This window comes from Melozone crissalis, unplaced genomic scaffold (assembly GCF_028551555.1).
Source record: "Melozone crissalis strain CALT ecotype California unplaced genomic scaffold, PUWL_Pcris_2 ptg000682l_1, whole genome shotgun sequence".
Classification (NCBI taxonomy): Eukaryota; Metazoa; Chordata; class Aves; order Passeriformes; family Passerellidae; genus Melozone; species Melozone crissalis.
Genome location: NW_026536348.1, coordinates 1 through 21836, shown reverse-complemented (window position 1 = coordinate 21836; position 21836 = coordinate 1).

The following is a 21836-nucleotide window of genomic DNA, read 5'->3' as shown; positions in this document are numbered from 1 at the left end:
CTGTCGCGATAGTGGCCTGTTGCGATATCAGCCTGTCACGATAGCGGCCTGTTGCAATATCAGCCTGTCGCGACAGTGGCAATACTGGCCTGTCGCGATAGCAGCGATAGCCGGTGACAGACCGTTACTGTCGCGACAGCTTCCTGCCAGGACAGCAACCTGTCACGACAGCGGCGACACCGGAATGTCGCGATACCGCCGATAGTGGCCTGTCGCGATACTGGCTTGTCGCGACAGAAAGCGGCGATATCGGTCCGTCGCGATAGCGGCCCATCGTGATCGTGGCGATAGCGGCCCGTCGCGATATCGGTCTGTCGCGATAGCGGCCCGTCACGAATCCCAGAACTCACAGAGGTCACAGAATTGCGGAATTCAGACAATCCCCAGAATTCACAGAATCGCAGAATTCCAGAATTCACGGAATTCGCAGAATCCTTGGAATTCAGGGAATTCACAGAATTCAGAGAATTCAGAGAATTCAGAGAATTCACGGAGTCACAGAATTCCCAGGATTCCCAGAATCCTCAGGATTCAGGGAATTCACAGAATTGCAGAATTTCCAGAGGTCGCAGAATCCCAGAATTCAGAGAAATTCACAGAATTGCAGAATTCAGGGAATTCACAGAATCGCAGAATTCAGGGAATCACAGAATCCCAGAATTCAGGGAATTCACAGAATCGCAGAATTCAGGGAATCACAGAATCCCAGAATTCAGGGAATTCACAGAATTGCAGAATTCAGGGAATCACAGAATCGCAGAATTCAGGGAATCACAGAATCGCAGAATTCAGGGAATCACAGAATCCCAGAATTCAGGGAATTCACAGAATCCCAGAATTCAGGGAATTCACAGAATTGCAGAATTCAGGGAATCACAGAATCGCAGAATTCAGGAAATTCACAGAATTGCAGAATTCAGGGAATCACAGAATCGCAGAATTCAGGGAATCACAGAATCCCAGAATTCAGGGAATCACAGAATTGCAGAATTCAGGGAATCACAGAATTGCAGAATTCAGGGAATCACAGAATCGCAGAATTCAGGGAATCACAGAATTGCAGAATTCAGGGAATTCACAGAATCCCAGAATTCAGGGAATCACAGAATCGCAGAATTCAGGGAATCACAGAATCGCAGAATTCAGGAAATTCACAGAATTGCAGAATTCAGGAAATTCACAGAATTGCAGAATTCAGGGAATTCACAGAATTGCAGAATTCAGGGAATTCACAGAATTGCAGAATTCAGGGAATCACAGAATCGCAGAATTCAGGGAATTCACAGAATCCCAGAATTCAGGGAATCACAGAATTGCAGAATTCAGGAAATTCACAGAATTGCAGAATTCAGGGAATCACAGAATCGCAGAATTCAGGGAATCACAGAATTGCAGAATTCAGGGAATCACAGAATCCCAGAATTCAGGGAATCACAGAATCGCAGAATTCAGGGAATCACAGAATCCCAGAATTCAGGGAATTCACAGAATCGCAGAATTCAGGAAATTCACAGAATTGCAGAATTCAGGGAATTCACAGAATCCCAGAATTCAGGGAATTCACAGAATTGCAGAATTCAGGAAATTCACAGAATTGCAGAATTCAGGGAATTCACAGAATCCCAGAATTCAGGGAATTCACAGAATTGCAGAATTCAGGGAATTCACAGAATTGCAGAATTCAGGGAATCACAGAATCCCAGAATTCAGGGAATTCACAGAATCGCAGAATTCAGGGAATTCACAGAATTGCAGAATTCAGGGAATCACAGAATCCCAGAATTCAGGGAATCACAGAATTGCAGAATTCAGGGAATTCACAGAATTGCAGAATTCAGGAAATTCACAGAATTGCAGAATTCAGGAAATTCACAGAATCGCAGAATTCAGGGAATTCACAGAATCGCAGAATTCAGGGAATCACAGAATTCCAGAATTCAGGGAATCACAGAATTGCAGAATTCAGGGAATCACAGAATCGCAGAATTCAGGAAATTCACAGAATCGCAGAATTCAGGGAATCACAGAATTGCAGAATTCAGGGAATTCACAGAATTGCAGAATTCAGGGAATCACAGAATCCCAGAATTCAGGGAATTCACAGAATTGCAGAATTCAGGGAATCACAGAATCCCAGAATTCAGGGAATTCACAGAATTGCAGAATTCAGGGAATCACAGAATCCCAGAATTCAGGGAATCACAGAATTGCAGAATTCAGGGAATCACAGAATTGCAGAATTCAGGGAATCACAGAATTGCAGAATTCAGGAAATTCACAGAATTGCAGAATTCAGGGAATTCACAGAATCGCAGAATTCAGGGAATCACAGAATTGCAGAATTCAGGGAATCACAGAATCCCAGAATTCAGGGAATCACAGAATTGCAGAATTCAGGGAATCACAGAATTGCAGAATTCAGGAAATTCACAGAATTGCAGAATTCAGGGAATCACAGAATTGCAGAATTCAGGGAATCACAGAATCGCAGAATTCAGGGAATCACAGAATCGCAGAATTCAGGGAATTCACAGAATTGCAGAATTCAGGGAATCACAGAATCGCAGAATTCAGGGAATCACAGAATCGCAGAATTCAGGGAATCACAGAATTGCAGAATTCAGGTAATTCACAGAATCGCAGAATTCAGGGAATCACAGAATTGCAGAATTCAGGGAATTCACAGAATTGCAGAATTCAGGGAATCACAGAATCCCAGAATTCAGGGAATCACAGAATTGCAGAATTCAGGGAATCACAGAATTGCAGAATTCAGGAAATTCACAGAATTGCAGAATTCAGGGAATCACAGAATTGCAGAATTCAGGGAATCACAGAATCCCAGAATTCAGGGAATCACAGAATTGCAGAATTCAGGGAATTCACAGAATTGCAGAATTCAGGAAATTCACAGAATTGCAGAATTTCCAGAGTTCGCAGAATCCCAGAATTCAGAGACTGACGGACAGAGCCAGGCTCTCCCTGTGTCATCAATAACCGCACTGATATTGATATTGATATTGATTTTGATATTGATATTAATGATATTGATATTGACACTGATATTAATTATATTGATATTGATATTGATATTGACATTGATATTAATTATATTGATATTGATATTGACATTGATATCGATATTGATGATAATAAACTGCCTAATGATCGATGCCACCCCCGTGTCCGTGTCATCAATAACCAGATTGATATCAATATTATCAATATTAAACTGATCGATGAACGGCCCCATCCCCTCATGCACGTCATCAATAACGATATTGATATTGATATTAACGATATTGATATTGATATTGATATTGATATTGATATTGATATTGACATTGACATTGATATTAATGATATTGATATTGATATTAATGATACTGATATTGATATTCAGTGATATTGATATTGATGATATTGATATCGATATTGATATTGACATTGATATTAATGATATTGGTATTGATATCGACATTGATATTGATATTGATATTAATGATATTGATATTGACATTGATATTGATATTAATGATATTGACACTGATATTAATGATACTGATATTGATATGGATATTAATGATATTGATACTGATATTGATATTAATGATATTGATATTGACATTGATATTGATATTGATGACATTGATATTGATGCTAATAAACTTACTAATAATCGATGCCACCCCCGTGTCCGTGTCATCAATAACCGGATTGATATCAATATTATCAATATAAACTGATTGATGAACGGCTCGATCCCCTCATGCACGTCATCAATAACGATATTGATATTGATATTAATGATATTGATATTGATATTGATATTGATATTAATATTAATGATATTGATATTGATATTGATATTAATGATATTAAATTTACTGATGGACGACGCCATCCCCCTGTCCAGGTCATCAGTAATGACATTAATATTAATATTATTAATATTAATACTAATATTAATATTAATATTAATGATATTAAATACTGACAGACAACGCTATCCCCTCCTCCATGTCATTAATAATTATATTAATATCAATATTAATGATAGTACACCGACCAATGAAAGGCTCAATCCACTCATCGATGTCATCAATACTGATATTGATATCGGTATTAATATTAATGATATTAATTTAACTGATGGACGATACCATCCCCTCCTCCAGATCATCAATAATGATATTGATATCGATATTAATATTAATGATATTAAATTAACTGATGGACGATACCATCCCCTCCTCCAGATCATCAATAATGATATTGATATTAATATTAATGATATTAAATTTACTGATGAACGACGCCATTCCCTCCTCCAGGCCATCAATACTGATATTAATATTGATATTATTGATATTAAACTGACTAATGAACGGCTCAATCCCCCCATGCACGTCATCAATAACGATACTGATATTAATATTGATATTAATGATATTGAACTTACTAATGAAAGACTCAATCCCCTCCTCCAGGCCATCTGTAATGATATTGATATTGATATTAATACTAATATTAGTGATATTAAACTGACCAATGAGATATTAATACTAATATTAATGATATCAAACTGACCAATGAAAAGCTCGATCCCATCCGTGTCATCAATAACGATATTGATATCGATATTAGTGATATTAAACTGACCAATGAAAGATATTAATACTAATATTAATGATATTATACTGACTAATGAAAAGCTCGATCCCATCCGTGTCATCAATAACGATATTGATATCGATATTAGTGATATTAAACTGACCAATGAGATATTAATACTAATATTAATGATATTATACTGACTAATGAAAAGCTCGATCCCATCTGTGTCATCAATAACGATATTAATATTAAAAATAAAATATTATTTAATAATGAAGGGCTCGATCCCCTCATCTGCATTATTATTAATATTAATATTAATACAATAGTAAGAGTAAGAGTAATATTATTATATTAACATTAATATTATTATGTTAATACAAATATTAATGATACTAAACTGACCAATGACAGGCTCAATCCCCTCATCCATGTCATCAGTAACCATATTAATATTGATATTAACGATAATAAACTGACTAATAAATGACTCCATCCCATCCGTGTCATCAATAACAATATTAATATTGATATTAGTGATATTAAACTGACCAATGACAGGCTCAATCCCCTCATCCATGTCATCAGTAATGATATTAATCTTGATATTAACGATAACAAACCGACCAATGAAAGGCTCGATCCCCTCATGCATGTCATCAATAATGGCATTGGTATTGATATTATTATTAATGATATTAAATTTCCTAATGAAAGGCCTGATCTCCCAATCTGTGTAATCAATAACGATATTAGCAATATTGAACTAATGAGTCACTCAATCGCTCCATCCGTGTCATCAATAACGACATCAATGTTAATATTAATGATGTTAAACTGACTAATGAGTCAGTCAATCCCCTCATCCGTGTCATCAATAATGATATTAATATTAATAATATTGTATTTGCTAATGAAGGGCTTGATTCCTTCATCTGCGTAATCAATAACGATATCAATATCAATATTAATGATATTAAACTGGCTAATGAACGGCTCAATCTCCTCATCCGTGTAATCAATAACGGTATCAATATCAATATTAATGATATTAAATTGACTAATGAACGGCTCAATCCCCTCATCCGTGTCATCAATAACAATACTAATATTAATATTAATATTAATGATATTAAACTGACTAATGAACGGCTCAATCTCCTCATCTGTGTCATCAATAACGATATCAATATCAATATTAATATTAATTTCAATATTAATATTAATGATATTAAACTGACTAACGAACGGCTCAATCTCCTCATCCGTGTCATCAATAACGATATCAATGTTAATATTAATGATATTAAACTGACTAATGAACGGCTCAATCTCCTCATCCGTGTCATCAATAACGATATCAATATTAATAATATCGTATTTGCTAATGAAGGGCTTGATTCCCTCATCTGCGTAATCAATAACGATACCAATATTAATGATATTAAACTGGCTAATGAGCGGCTCGATCCCCTCATCTGTGTCATCAATAACAATATTAATATTAATATTGATTAGTATTAGTATTAGTATTAGTATTAATAATATTAAACTGGCTAATGAATGGCTCGATCTCCTCATCCGTGTCATCAATAATGATAGCAATATTAATATTAATATTATTAAACTGGCTAATGAACGGCTCAATCCCCTCATCCGTGTCATCAATACCGGTATTAATGTTAATATTAGTATTAGTATTACTATTAGTGTTAGTATTAATATTAATAATATTAAACTGGCTAATGAAAGGCTTGATCTCCTCATCCGTGTCATCAATAACGATATCAATATCAATATTAATGATATTAAACTGGCTAATGAACAGCTCAATCTCCTCATCTGTGTCATCAATAACAATGTTAATATTAATATTAATATTAATATTAATATTAATATTAATAATAATATTAATATTAATAATATTAAACTGGCTAATGAACGGCTCAATCTCCTCATCCATGTCATCAATAACGATATCAATGTTAATATTAATAATATTACACTGACTAATGAACGGCTCAATCTCCTCATCTGTGTCATCAATAACGATAGCAATATTAATATTAATATTAATATTAATGATATTAAACTGGCTAATGAACGGCTCAATCTCCTCATCTGTGCCATTAATAACGATATCAATATTAGTAATATTGTATTTACTGATGAAGGGTTTGATCCCCGAATCCGCGTCAGCAATATCAATATCAATATTAATATTAATATTAATATTAATGATATTAAACTGGCTAATGAACGGCTCAATCTCCTCATCCGTGTCATCAATAACGATATCAATGTTAATATTAATGATATTAAACTGACTAATGAACAGCTCAATCTCCTCATCTGTGTCATCAATGATATTAATATTAATATTAATATTACTAAACTGACTAATGAGCGGCTCAATCCCCTCATCTGTGTCATCAATAACAATATTAATATATTAATATTAATGATATTAAACCGACTAATGAACAGCTCAATCTCCTCATCCATGTAATCGATAACAATATTAATATTAATATTAATGATATTAAACTTACTAACGAACGGCTCGATCCCCTGATCCGTGTAATCAATAATGATATTGACATTGATATTAATATTAACGATATTAAATTGACTAATGCAAGGCTCGATCTCCTAATCTGTGTAATCAATAACGATATTGATATTGATATTAATGATATTAATGATATTAAACTAATGAACGACTCCATCCCCTCACCCGTGTCATCAATGCCAAATTGATATCAATAATGATGATATTAAATTAATGAACGGCTCGATCTCCTCATCCCTGCCATCAATAACGATATTGATATTGATATTAATGATATTAAACTGACTAATGAATGGCTCGATCCCCTCATCCGTGTCATCAATAACGATATTAATACTGATATTGATATTAATGATATTAAATTTATTAATGAAAGGCTCGATCCCTTAATCTGTGCAATCAATAACAGTATTGATACTGATATTATAATTAATATTGCTATTAATGATAATAAATTTATTAATGAACGGCTCGATCCCCTCATCTGTGTCATCAATAACAATATTGATATTGATATTAATGATAATAGATTTATTAATGAACGGCTCAATCCCCTCATCCGTGTCATCAATAACAATATTGATATTGATATTAATGATATTAATTTATTAATGAAAGGCTCAATCCCTTAATCTGTGTAATCAATGACAGTACTGATACTGATATTATAATTAATATTGCTATTAATGATAATAAATTCATTAATGAACGGCTCAATCCCCTCATGCGTGTCAATAATAACGATATTGATATTGATATTAATGATATTAAATTTATTAATGAAAGGCTCGATCCCCTCATGCGTGTCATCGATAACAATATTGATGTTGATATTGCTATTAATGATATCAATTTATTAATGATGGGCTCCATCCCCTCATGCGTGTCATTGATAACAATATTGCTATTAATGATATCAATTTATTAATGATGGGCTCCATCCCCTCATGCGTGTCATTGATGACAATATTGCTATTAATGATATCAATTTATTAATGATGGGCTCCATCCCCTCATGCGTGTCATTGATAACAATATTGCTATTAATGATATCAATTTATTAATGATGGGCTCCATCCCCTCATGCGTGTCATTGATAACAATATTGCTATTAATGATATCAATTTATTAATGATGGGCTCCATCCCCTCATGCGTGTCATTGATAACAATATTGCTATTAATGATATCAATTTATTAATGATGGGCTCCATCCCCTCATGCGTGTCATTGATAACAATATTGCTATTAATGATATCAATTTATTAATGATGGGCTCCATCCCCTCATGGGTGTCATTGATAACACTATTGCTATTAATGATATCAATTTATTAATGATGGGCTCCATCCCCTCGTGGGTGTCATTGATAACAATATTGCTATTAATGATATCAATTTATTAATGATGGGCTCCATCCCCTCGTGGGTGTCATTGATAACAATATTGCTATTAATGATATCAATTTATTAATGATGGGCTCCATCCCCTCATGCGTGTCATTGATGACAATATTGCTATTAATGATATCAATTTATTAATGATGGGCTCCATCCCCTCATGCGTGTCATTGATGACAATATTGCTATTAATGATATCAATTTATTAATGATGGGCTCCATCCCCTCATGGGTGTCATTGATAACAATATTGCTATTAATGATATCAATTTATTAATGATGGGCTCCATCCCCTCGTGGGTGTCATTGATAACAATATTGCTATTAATGATATCAATTTATTAATGATGGGCTCCATCCCCTCATGCGTGTCATTGATGACAATATTGCTATTAATGATATCAATTTATTAATGAACTCTGTGATCCCCTCGTGGGTGTCACCGATAACGAACCGGCCCCGGCTCGGAGCCCCGGGGACACCTGGGGACATCGGGCTGCAGCGCCGGCCTGTCGCGATCGAGGGCTATCGCGATATCGGCCTGTCGCGATAGAGGGCTATCGCGATATCGGCCTGTCGCGATAGAGGAGTATCGCGATATCGGGCCTGTCGCGATAGAGGGGTATCGCGATATCGGCCCGTCGCGATAGAGGAGTATCGTGATATCGGCCTGTCGCGATAGAGGGATATCGCGATATCGGCCTGGCACAATAGACGGGTATCGCGATACCGGCCTGGAGGGACAGAGGGATATCGCGATATCGGCCTGGCACAGTAGAGGGCTATCGCGACACCAGTTCATCATGATCCCAGTCTGTCGCGATAGAGGGATATATCGCGATATCAGCCTGTCGCGATAGAGGGATATTGTGATATCGGCCTGTCACGATAGAGGGATATTGTGATACCCACGTGTCACAATAGAAGGATATCGCGATATCGGCCTGTCACGATAGAAGGATATCGTGATATCCACCTGTCACGATACCGGCCTCTCACAATATCAGCTTGTCACGATAGAGACATATCGTGATACCGGCCTGTCGTGATAGCGGCCTGTCGCGATACCAGCCTGCCATGCTACAGTTATATCGCGATATCAGCCTGCCACAGTACCGGTCTGTCACGATATCAACCTATTGCAATAGAGCTATATCGCGATACCAGCCTGTCGCAATCGAGGGATATCGCGATATCAGCCTGTCACGATACCGGCCTGTCACGACATCAGCCTGTCGTGATAGAGGCACATTGCAACCCCAGCTTGTTGCGATAGAGATGCATCACGATATCGGCCTGTCGCGATACAGATATATCGCGATATCGGCCCGTCACGATACCGGCCTGTCGTGACATCGACAGCGCCGGCATATCGCGATAGCGGCTGTCACGATATCGGCGCATCGCGACAGCGGCATGTCGCGATAGCCAGCGTGTCACGATAGCTGTGCTGCGACAGCCGCGTCGCGATACCGGCATGTCGCAATACTCCCGTCGCGATATCCGCGCTGCGATATTCACATCACGGCGCTTATGTCGCGATAGTCACGTCGTGACAGTTCCGTCACGATATTTGTGTTGCGACAGTCGCGTCGGGATATCCATGTCGCGACAGTCGTGTCGCGATACTCACGGCACGACGTTCATGCTGTGGCGTTCATGTCGCGATATTCACGTCGTGACAGCCCTGTCGCAATCCTGACATCACCCACGTTCGTGTCGCGATAGTCACGTCATAATGCTCATGTCGCGATAACTCAGCACGTCGCGCTATTCATGTCGCGATATTCATGTCACGATAGTCACGTCGTGATAATCACATCACGATATTTGTGTTGCGATAGTTCTGTCACGATTTCCATGTCGCGATAGTCCCGTCACGATATTCACGGCACGATGTTCATGTCGCGATATTTGTGCCGTGGCGGCCATGTCGTGATATTCCTGTCGCGATATTGTGTCGTGACCTTCATGTCACGATAGCCATGTCGCGACAGTCGAGCCGTGATATTCACATCACAGCAGCGCCACGTCGTGATATTCAGGTCACGACAGTCACGTCGCGATATTGACATCACAACGTTCATGTCGCGATATCCGTGTCGTGACATTCGTGTCGCCGTGTTCGTATCGCGATATCCGTGTCACGACAGTCACGTCGCGATAGCTGCGTCACAACGGCCCCGTTGCGACGTTCACATCCCGATATTCACGTCGCGATATTCCTGTCGCGATATCCGCGTCGCGATATTCGCGTCACAATGCTCACGTCGCGATATTCCTGTCGCGACAGCCACATCACAATATTCATGTGGCAACAGTCGCGTCGCGACATTCACGTCGCGATAGTCATGTCGCGATATTCACGGCACGATGTTCATGTCGCGATATTTGAGTTGCCGCAGTCACGTCACGGCCTCCATATCGCGACAGCCGCGTCGCGATAGCCCTGTCCCGACGTTCACATCGCGACGGTCCTGTCGCGACATTCTCGTCACGACGTTCACGTGGTGCTGTTTGTGTCGCGACAGTCGTGTCAGGACATTCATGTCACGATATCCACAGCGCAATGTCCACGTTGTGACATTCCCACCATGGCGCTCGCGTCGCGATATCTGTGTCGCGATAGCCATGTCGCGACAGCCATGCCCTGACAGCCGTGTCGCGACAGTCGTGTCGCGATATTCAGGTCACGACAGTCACGTCGCGATATTCAGGTCGCGATATTCACGTCGCGATATTCACGTCGCGATAGTCGCGCTGTGATATTCACATCGCGACGCTCACGTCGCGATAGCCCCGGCTGTCGCGATACGGACGTCGTGATCTTTGTGTCGCGGCGTCCCTGTCGCGATATCCACGTCGCGACGTTCGCGTCACGACAGCGCGTCGTGATATTTGTATCACGATATTCACGTCGCGACGTTCCTGTCGCGATAGCCCCGCGTGTCGTGACAAACCTGACGCGTGCGTCACGACGCTCGGCATATCGCGATATCCGTGTCACGATATCGGCCCTATCGCGACATCGCTGTCGCGATACCGGCATATCGCGATATCCACGTTGCGATACCCACACTATCACGACATCCATATCGCGATACCCCTGTCACAATATCGCCCCTGTCACGATATTGGCCCTATCGCGGTATCCCTGTCACGACATCGGCCCTATCGCGCCATCCCTGTGGCGATACCCGCGCTATCGCGATACCCACGCTGTAATAGCCGTGCTGTCGCGATATCCCTGTCGCGACACCCTCGCTATCACGATACCCACGCTGTGATAGCCGTGCTGTCGCGATATCCCTGTGGCGATACCCGCGCTATTGCAACATCCCCTCAGGCCATCGCCGCTATCGCGATATCTGTGTCACGATACCGACGCTATCGCGATATCCGTGCCGTGACGGCTGACCTGCCAACACCGCCCCCCGTCACGATATCGGCCCTGCTCAGTCACGATATCCCCCATATCGCGATATCCCCGTCCCCATATCGTGATACCCCTCCCATGTCACGATATCCTCCTCCCATATCCCGATATATCCCCTCCCCCATGTCACGATATCCCCCCAGTATCACGATATCCCCTCCCATATCGCGATATCCCTCCCCATATCGCGATATCCCCTCCCCATATCCCGATATCCCTCCCCTATGTCGCGATATCTCCATCCCCACATCACGACATCCCCACCCCCATATCGCAATACCCCCATATCGCGATACCCCCCCCATATCATGATATGGCTCCCATGCTGCGATGTCCCCCCCATATCGCAATATCCCCTCCCATATCGTGATATCCCCCATGTCACGATATCCTCTCCCCCATATCGAGATATCCCCTCCCACATATCGCGATATCCCCTCCCCATATCGTGATATCCCCCATGTGACAATATCCTCTCCCCCATATCGCGATATCCCCTCCCCATATCGCGATATCCCCTCCTCATATCGCGATATCCCCCCCCATATCGCGATAGCGGCACTCACAGCCCAGGCCGCTCTCATGGCCGCCGGCTCCTCCTGGGGGGAGGGGAGGGGTCAGAGCCCAAAGGGACCCAAAAACCCCAAAATGGCCCCAAAACCCCAAACCTGAGCCCAAAACCCCAACCTGAGCCCAAACACCAAACCTGAGCCCAAAACACCAAACCTGACCCCAAAACACCAAACCTGAGCCCAAAACCCCAAACCTGAGCCCAAAACACCAAACCTGAGCCCAAAACACCAAACCTGAGCCCAAAACCCCAAACCTGACCCCAAAACCCCCAAACCTGAGCCCAAAACACCCAAACCTGAGCCCAAAACCCCAAATGGCCCCAAAACCCCAAACCTGAGCCCAAAACCCCAAACCTGAGCCCAAAACCCCAAACCTGACCCCAAAACCCCAAACCTGAGCCCAAACCCCAAACCTGAGCCCAAAACCCAAACTCACCCCAAAACCCCACAAAATGGCCTCCAAAACCTAAAATGGCCCCAAAACCCCCAAACCTGAGCCCAAAATCTGACCCCAAACCCCCCAGTGCCCCAAAACGGCCCCAAAACCCTAAATAGCCCAAAAACCCTAAAATTGCCACAAAACCCCAAACCAAAACGGCCCCAAAAACCCCAAATCTGACCCCAAAATCCCAAAATGGCCCCAAACCACAAAATGGCCCCAAAACCCCAAACTCTGACCCCAAAACCTGACCCCAAATCACCCCAAACCCTCCCCCAAAATCTGACCCCAAAACCCCCACAATGACCCAAAAACCCCCAAATCGCCCCCAGCCCCAAACCCTAACCCAAACCTGACCCCAAACCCCCCAAAAAGTGACCCCAAAACCTGACCCAAAACCCCCAAACTCTGACTCCAAATCCGACCCCAAACCCTCCAAAATCACCCCAAAACCCCAAATTCATCCCCAGCCCCAAAACCCCCAATTCTGACCCCAAAGCCCCAAATTTACCCCCTGTCCCAAAAGCCCCAAATCAACCAAAAACCGCCCAAAATCTGACCCCAACCCTCCAAAATCACCCCAAAAATCCCAAATTCACCCCAGCCCAACCCCCCCCAAATTTGACCCTGAAATCCCCAAATCCCCCCAAAACCCCAAATTCAACCCCAGCCAGAAACCCCCAAAATTGCCCCAAAAAACCCAAAGCACCTCCAACCCCCAAAACCCCCAAAACCTGACCCCAAAACCCCCAACCCCAAAAACCCCAAAAGTGACCCCAAACCCGACCCCAAACCCTCCAAAACCACCCCAAAATCCCCAATTCACCCCCAGGCCCAAAACCTGACCCCAAACGCTCCAAAATCACCCCAAAAAAACCCAAATTCACCCCTGACCCCAAAACCCCCAAAATGGCCCCAAATCCCTCCAGCCTCGAGAGAGTCACCCCAAAACCTGACCCCAAAACCCCTAAAATTTGACACCAAAACCCCCCAAAATTTGACCCCAAACCCACCAAAATTTGACCCCAAACCCCCCAAAATTTGACCCCAAAACCCCATAAAACCTGACCCAAACCCCCAAATTTGACCCCAAAACCCCCAAAATCTGACCCCAAAACCCCCAATTTGACCCCAAAACCCCATAAAACCTGACCCCAAAACCCCCAAATTTGACCCCAAAACCCCCAAAACCTGACCCAAAAGCCCCAAATTTGACCCCCAAAACCCCATAAACCTGACCCCAAACCACCAAATTTGACCTCAAAACTCCCAAAATTTGACCCCAAAACCTGATCCCAATACCCCCAAAATCTGACCCCCAAAACCCCAAATTTGACCCCAAAACCCCCCAAGACCAGGCCCCAAACCCCCAAAATTTGACCCCAAAACCCCAATTCACCCCCAAAACCTGACCGACCCTAAACCTGACCCTAAAACCCCCAAAATTTGACCCCCAAACTCCCAAAATTTGACCCCAAACCCCCAAAACCTGTCTGACCCTAAACCCCCCCTAAACCGGACCCAATAACCCCCAACATTTGACCGCAAAACCCCCAAAATTTGACCCCGAAACCCCCAAAATTTGACCCCAAACCTCCAACATTTGACTCCAAAATCTGACCCCCAAACCCCCAAAACCCCAAATTCACCCCCAAAATCCCCAAAATCCGGACTGCAAACCCCCAGGTCACCCCAAAATGACCCCAAACCCCCCCAAAAACCCCAAAATCACCCCCAGCCCCAAACCCCTCCCAAAAGCTGACCCCAAACCCCCTGAGACCCCCAGCCCCAAAACACGGCCCCGAAATTGCCCCAAAATCCCAAAGTGACCCCAAAATCACCCCCAGCCCCAAAACCCGGCCCCAAATTCCCCCAAAACCACCTCAAATCCCCCGAGACCCCAGACCCAAACCCTGACCCCAAAATTGCCCCAAACCCCCCAATTCACCCCCAAACCCCCAAATTACCCCCAGCCCCCAAAACCCCACCCCAAGTTACCCCCAAACGCCCCAAAACCGACCCCAAAATTGCCCCAAGCTCCCCCAAAACCACCTCAACCCCCCCCCAGAGACCCCAGCCCCCAAAATCCGACCCCAAACTGACCCCCAAAATCACCCCCAGCCACAAACCAGACCCCAAAATTGCCCCAAAACCCCCCAAATCCACCCCAAAGCCCGACCCGGCCCCAAAATTGCCCCAATGCCCCCCAAAATAATCCCAACCCCTTCCAGAGACCCCAGCCCCAAAACCTGACCCCAAAATCCCCAAAGTGACCCCAAACTGCCCCCAGCCCCAAACTTGACCCTAAAATGACCCCAACCCCCCCAAATGACCCCAAAACCGCCCCCAGCCCCAAAATCGCCCCCTCCCCAAATTCACCCCAAAATTTCCCCCCAATCCTCACTCCTTAAGTCGCCCCCCTCCTCAAATTCCCCCCAAATTCACCCCAAAATCGCCCCCTCCCCAAAATTGGCCACCGCGAACCCGTCCCCTCCCCAAATTCCCCAAGATCTCCCCCAAATTCGCCCCCTCCCCAAATTTTTGCCCCAAAATTCCCTCAAAAATCGCCCCCACCCCAAATTCACCCCAAAACTCACCCAGATTTCGCCCCCTCCCCAAATTCACCCCCGGAACTGCCCCGGCTCCGCTCAGGCCCCGCCCCCTCCCCGAACCCGGCCCCAGGCCCCGCCCCCTCCCCAAATTCCCCCAAACTCCGCCCCCCGCTCGCGCCCCCTCCCCAGATTCCCCCCGGTTCCCGCCAAACGCCCCCCATTCCCGCCAAAACCCCCCGTTCCCGCCAAGCCCCGGATCTCCCGCCAAAACCCCCCAAATTCCCGCCAAATCCCCCCGGATCTCACCAGGCCCCCGCCCCCTCTCCAATCCAGGCCCCGCCCCCTCCCCTCCCCCCGCGCCCCCCTCCCCAAATTCCCCTCCCCCCCCGCCGCCCCCTCCCCCCCTCACCGCTCCCGCGCTCCGCTCGCGCCGCCGCCGCCCCCACGTGACCCGCGGGCCCCGCCCCCGCCCCGTGACGTCACCGCCACCGCCGCCGGAAGCGACCGGGGGTGGACGGGGAGGGAGGGGGGAGGGGGGAGGGGGGGGAGGGGGAGTCCCCGCCCCCCCTTTTTCCCCTTCCCCTCCCCCACGCCCCGCGTTCGCCGCCCCTCCCCCCCTCCCCCCCCCCATCCCGGGGCTCCCTGGCCCCGCCCCGCCCCCACCTCAGCCCCTCCCCATCATAGCCCCGCCCCCTCACTCCAGGCCACGCCCTCTCCCTAGCTTTAGCCCCGCCCCCTCCCCCGTGGCCCCTCCCCCATTCCCCGTCCCCCCCCTCCCTCCCCCCGCTCCGGTTCCCGGTTCCCGATCCGGCCCCTCCCCCATCCTTAGCCCCGCCCCCTCCCCGCTTTAGCCCCGCCCCCTGCACGTCCCACCCCCATTCCCGTTTCTCCCCCCGCTCCCGTTCCCCCCTCCCCCGTGGCCCCTCCCCCACCCTTAGCCCCGCCCCCTCCCCCGTGGCCCCTCTCCCATTCCCGGTCCTCCCCCCTCCCCCCGTTCCCGGTTCCCGCTCCGGCCCCTCCCCCCTTCAAGCCCCTCCCCATCCCCGGCCCCTCCCCCCATTTCCGGCCCCTCTCCCCTCTCCCCTCCCCCCCCCGCGGCCCCTCCCCCCCTCCCCCTCCCGCCCCTCCCCCCGCCCCTCCCCCCGCCGGGGGTGTCGCGCGCCGCTGGTGGCACCATGTCCTATGTCCCCTTCCGAGGTACGGCCCCGCAAACTGGGAGCACTGGGAGCGCTGGGAGCGCGGGGAGCCCGAACTGGGAGCGCGGGGAGCCCAAACTGGGCAAACTGGGAGCGCCGGGAGCGCCGGGGGGGCGAACTGGGCAAACTGGGAGCGGGGGAGGGGGCGCTGGGAGCGGGGGGGATGCGGACTGGGAGCACTGGGAGCGGGGGAGGCCCGGACTGGGAGCGGGGGCGGCTCCAACTGGGCAAACTGGGAGCGGGGGTGGCGATTACTGGGCAAACTGGGAGCGGGGGTGGGTGTAACTGGGAGCACTGGGAGCGGGGAAGGCCGGTACTGGGAGCGGGGGTGGCTGTAACTGGGGATACTGGGAGCAGAGGCTGCTGATACTGGGGATACTGGGAGCGGGGGAGGCTGTTACTGGGATACTGGAGAGCGGGGAGGCCGGGACTGGGAGCACTGGGAGCGGGGGATGCTGCTACTGGGCATACTGGGAGCGGGGGTGTCTGTAACTGGGGATACTGGGAGCGCGAGAGGCCGGGGACTGGGAACACTGGGAGCGGGGGAGGCTCGGACTGGGGCCGGGGCGGCTTTACTGGGGATACTGGGAGCGGAGGCTGCTGTTACTGGGCACACTGGGAGCGGAGGCTGCTGTTACTGGGCATACTGGGAGCGGAGGCTGCTGTTTACTGGGCATACTGGGAGCGGGGGATGCGGTTACTGGGCATACTGGGAGCGGGGGATGCGGTTACTGGTGGTACTGGTGCGGGGGAGGCTCGGACTGGGGCCGGGGGCGGCCCTTACTGGGGATACTGGGAGAACGCGGCGCTTTACTGGGCGTACTGGGAGCGGGGGACGGCGTTACTGGGCGTACTGGGAGCGGGGGACGGCGTTACTGGGCATACTGGGAGCGGGGGAGGGCGGTGCTGGGCATACTGGGAGCGGGGGACGGCGTTACTGGGACCGATGCTGCGGCCGGGGGCGGCTTTACTGGGCAGACTGGGAGCGGGGGAGGCCGGGACTGGGCAGACTGGGAGCAGAGGCTGCCGTTACTGGCGATACTGGGAGCGGGGGTGGCTCCAACTGGGCAGACTGGGAGCGGGGGAGGCCGGGACTGGGAGCGGGGGTGGCTGTTACTGGGCATACTGGGAGCGGGGGATGGCGTTACTGGGCAGACTGGGAGCGGGGGGAGGGCGGTGCTGGGCATACTGGGAGTGGGGGATGGCGGTGCTGGGCATACTGGGAGCGGGGATGGCGTTACTGGGCATACTGGGAGCGGGGGATGCTTTACTGGGACCGATGCTGCGGCCGGGGGCGGCTTTACTGGGCAGACTGGGAGCGGGGGAGGCCGGGACCTGGGCAGACTGGGAGCGGGGGAGGGGTTACTGGGCATACTGGGAGCGGGGGAGGGGTTACTGGGCATACTGGGAGCGGGGGAGGGGTTACTGGGCAAACTGGGGCCGGGGGCGGGTCGGACTGGGCGGACTGGGAGCCAGGGAGGCCGGGACTGGGAGCGGGGGTGGCTGTTACTGGGCAAACTGGGAACGGAGGAGGCCGGGACTGGGGCCGGGGACGGCTGCTACTGGGGATACTGGGACTGGGAGCTGCTGCTACTGGGATACTGGGAGTGGGGGCTGCAGTTACTGGGGATACTGGAGGAAGGGATGCTGTTACTGGGCATACTGGGAGCAGGGGATGCTGTTACTGGGCATACTGGAGGAAGGGATGCTGTTACTGGGGATACTGGGATTGGGGGCTGCAGTTACTGGGGATACTGGGATTGGGGGCTGCTGTTACTGGGCATACTGGGAGCAGGCGAGGTCGGTACTGGGCAGACTGGGAGCAGAGGAGGGTCAGACGGGGCATACTGGGAGCAGGGGCTGCTGTTACTGGGGATACTGGGATTGGGGAGCTGCAGTTACTGGGGATACTGGGATTGGGGAGCTGCAGTTACTGGGGATACTGGACTGGAAGAGACCGGTACTGGGGATACTGGGAGGAAGGGCTGCTGTTACTGGGATACTGGTGTGGGGGATGCCCGTACTGGGGATACTGGGAGTGGGGGAGCGCGGGACTGGCGTCAGGGGTGCCTGTTACTGGGCATACTGGGATTGGGGGCTGCTGTTACTGGGGATACTGGGATGGGGGGCTGCTGTTACTGGGCATACTGGGATTGGGGGCTGCTGTTGCTGGGGATACTGGGATTGGGGGCTGCTGTTACTGGGCATACTGGATTGGGGGCTGCTGTTACTGGGGATACTGGGATGGGGGGTGGCTGTTTACTGGGCATACTGGGATTGGGGGCTGCTGTTACTGGGGATACTGGGACTGGGGGCTGCTGTTACTGGGTATACTGGGACTGGGGCTGCTGTTACTGGGGATACTGGGATTGGGGGCTGCTGTTACTGGGGATACTGGGATGGGGGGGTGGCTGTTACTGGGCATACTGGGACTGGGGCTGCTGTTGCTGGGCATACTGGGATTGGGGGCTGCTGTTACTGGGGCATACTGGGATTGGGGGTGGCTGTTACTGGGCATACTGGGATTGGGGGCTGCTGTTACTGGGGATACTGGGATGGGGGGTGCTGTTACTGGGCAGACTGGGATGGGGGGCTGCTGTTACTGGGCATACTGGGATTGGGGGCTGCTGTTACTGGGCATACTGGATTGGGAGCTGCCAGTACTGAGGTTACTGGGTCCAGTACTGGGCCCTGGGGCATGCCATTACTGGGCATACTGGGAGCAGTACTGGGCCCGGGGGTGTCTCTTACTGGTTAGACTGGGGGCTGCTGTTACTGGGGATACTGGGAGCAGGGGATGTTGGTACTGGGCATACTGGGAGCAGGGGCTGCTGTTACTGGGGATACTGGGAGTGGGGGCTGCTGTTACTGGGCATACTGGGAGCGGGGGATGTTGGTACTGGGCATACTGGGAGCGGGGGATGTTGGTACTGGGCATACTGGGAGCGGGGGATGTTGGTACTGGGCATACTGGGAGCAGTACTGGGGCTGGAAGTGGTGGCTACTGGAGGTACTGGGACTGGGAGAGGCTGTTACTGGGAGTGGCGGCTGCTCTTACTGGGCATACTGGAATTGGGGAGGCTGTTACTGGGACTGGGGGATGTCGTCACTGGCATACTGGGAGCAGGGGTGGCTGTTACTGGGCATACTGGGAGCAGAGGCCTTGTACTGGGAGCACTGGGATTGCCGCTGGAGGATACTGGTGCTGGAGGAGGCGGTTACTGGTTAGACTGGGACTGGGGGAGGCTCTTACTGGGAGTACTGGGATTGAGGGCGGACGGCTGTTACTGGGGATACTGGATTGCCAGAATCTGTTACTGGGAGCTACTGGTTTGCAGTGATGCCGTTACTGGGAGCTACTGGTTTGCAGAGGAGGCTGTTACTGGGCATACTGGGACTGTGGAGGCTGTTACTGGTGCCAAGTGATGCTGTTGCTGGGTGATACTGGTGTGTGGTGGTGCCGTTACTGGGAGTTACTGGTTTGCACTGATGCTGTTACTGGAGTTACTGGTTTGCAGTGGTGCTGTTACTGGGAGTTACTGGTTTGTGGTGGTGCCGTTACTGGGAGTTACTGGTTTGCACTGATGCTGTTACTGGGAGTTACTGGTTTGGGGTGATGCCCTTACTGGGAGTTACTGGTTTGCGGTGCTGCTGTTACTGGAGTTACTGGTTTGGGGTGATGCCCTTAGTGGAGTTACTGGTTGCAGTGGTGCTGTTACTGGGAGTTACTGGTTTGTGGTGGTGCCCTTACTGGGAGTTACTGGTTTGCAGTGGTGCTGTTACTGGGAGTTACTGGTTTGTGGTGGTGCCCTTACTGGGAGTTACTGGTTTGCACTGGTGCCGTTACTGGGAGTTACTGGTTTGGGGTGATGCCCTTACTGGGAGTTACTGGTTTGCACTGGTGCCGTTACTGGGAGTTACTGGTTTGGGGTGATGCCCTTACTGGGAGTTACTGGGTTTGCACTGGTGCCGTTACTGGAGTTACTGGTTTGCAGTGGTGCCGTTACTGGGAGTTACTGGTTTGTGGTGGTGCCCTACTGGGAGTTACTGGTTTGCACTGATGCCGTTACTGGGAGTTACTGGTTTGGGGTGATGCCCTTACTGGGAGTTACTGGTACCTGTGGCTGCTGTAACTGGGAGTTACTGGGACATGAGAACGGTGTAACTGGGAGTTACTGGGGGTTACTGGGAGACTGGAATGGTGTTACTGGGAGTTACTGGGAGATGAGATGCTGTAACTGGGAGTTACTGGGAGACGGGGATGGTGTTACTGGGGATACTGGTGTCGGTGGATGCTGTAACTGGGAGTTACTGGGATGTGGGGATGCTGTAACTGGGAGTTACTGGGATGTGGGGATGCTGTTACTGGGGGTTACTGGGAGATGGGGATGGTGTTACTGGGGGTTACTGGTCTCAGTGGATGCTGTAACTGGGGGTTACTGGGATGTGGGATGCTGTAACTGGGGTTACTGGTCCCAGTGGGTGCTGTTACTGGGGATACTGGGACATGAGAACGGGGTTACTGGGTTTACTGGTCCCAGGTGCGTGCTGTAACTGGGAGTTACTGGGGTTACTGGGAGACGGGATGGAGGTACTGGGGGTTACTGGGAGATGGGGATGGTGTTACTGGGGGTTACTGGGAGACGGGGATGGTGTTACTGGGGTTACTGGGAGATGGGGATGCTGTAACTGGGAGGTACTGGGGGTTACTGGGAGACGGGGATGGTGTTACTGGGGCTTACTGGTCCCAGTGCCTGCTCTAACTGGGGGTTACTGTTTGCAGTGCACGCTGTTACTGGCGATACTGGGAGATGGGGATGGTTTAACTGGGACTTACTGGGACATGGGGACGCTGTTACTGGGAGTTACTGGGACACGAGAAACGGTGTAACTGGGAGTTACTGGGACAGGTGGATGCTGTAACTGGGGGTTACTGGTTGTTACTGGTCCATGCTGGTGCTTACTGGTTGTTACTGGTGGTTACTGGTGCTTACTGGGGTTACTGGGAGATAGGGGCGCTGTAACTGGTGCTTACTGGAGCTTGCTGCTCGTT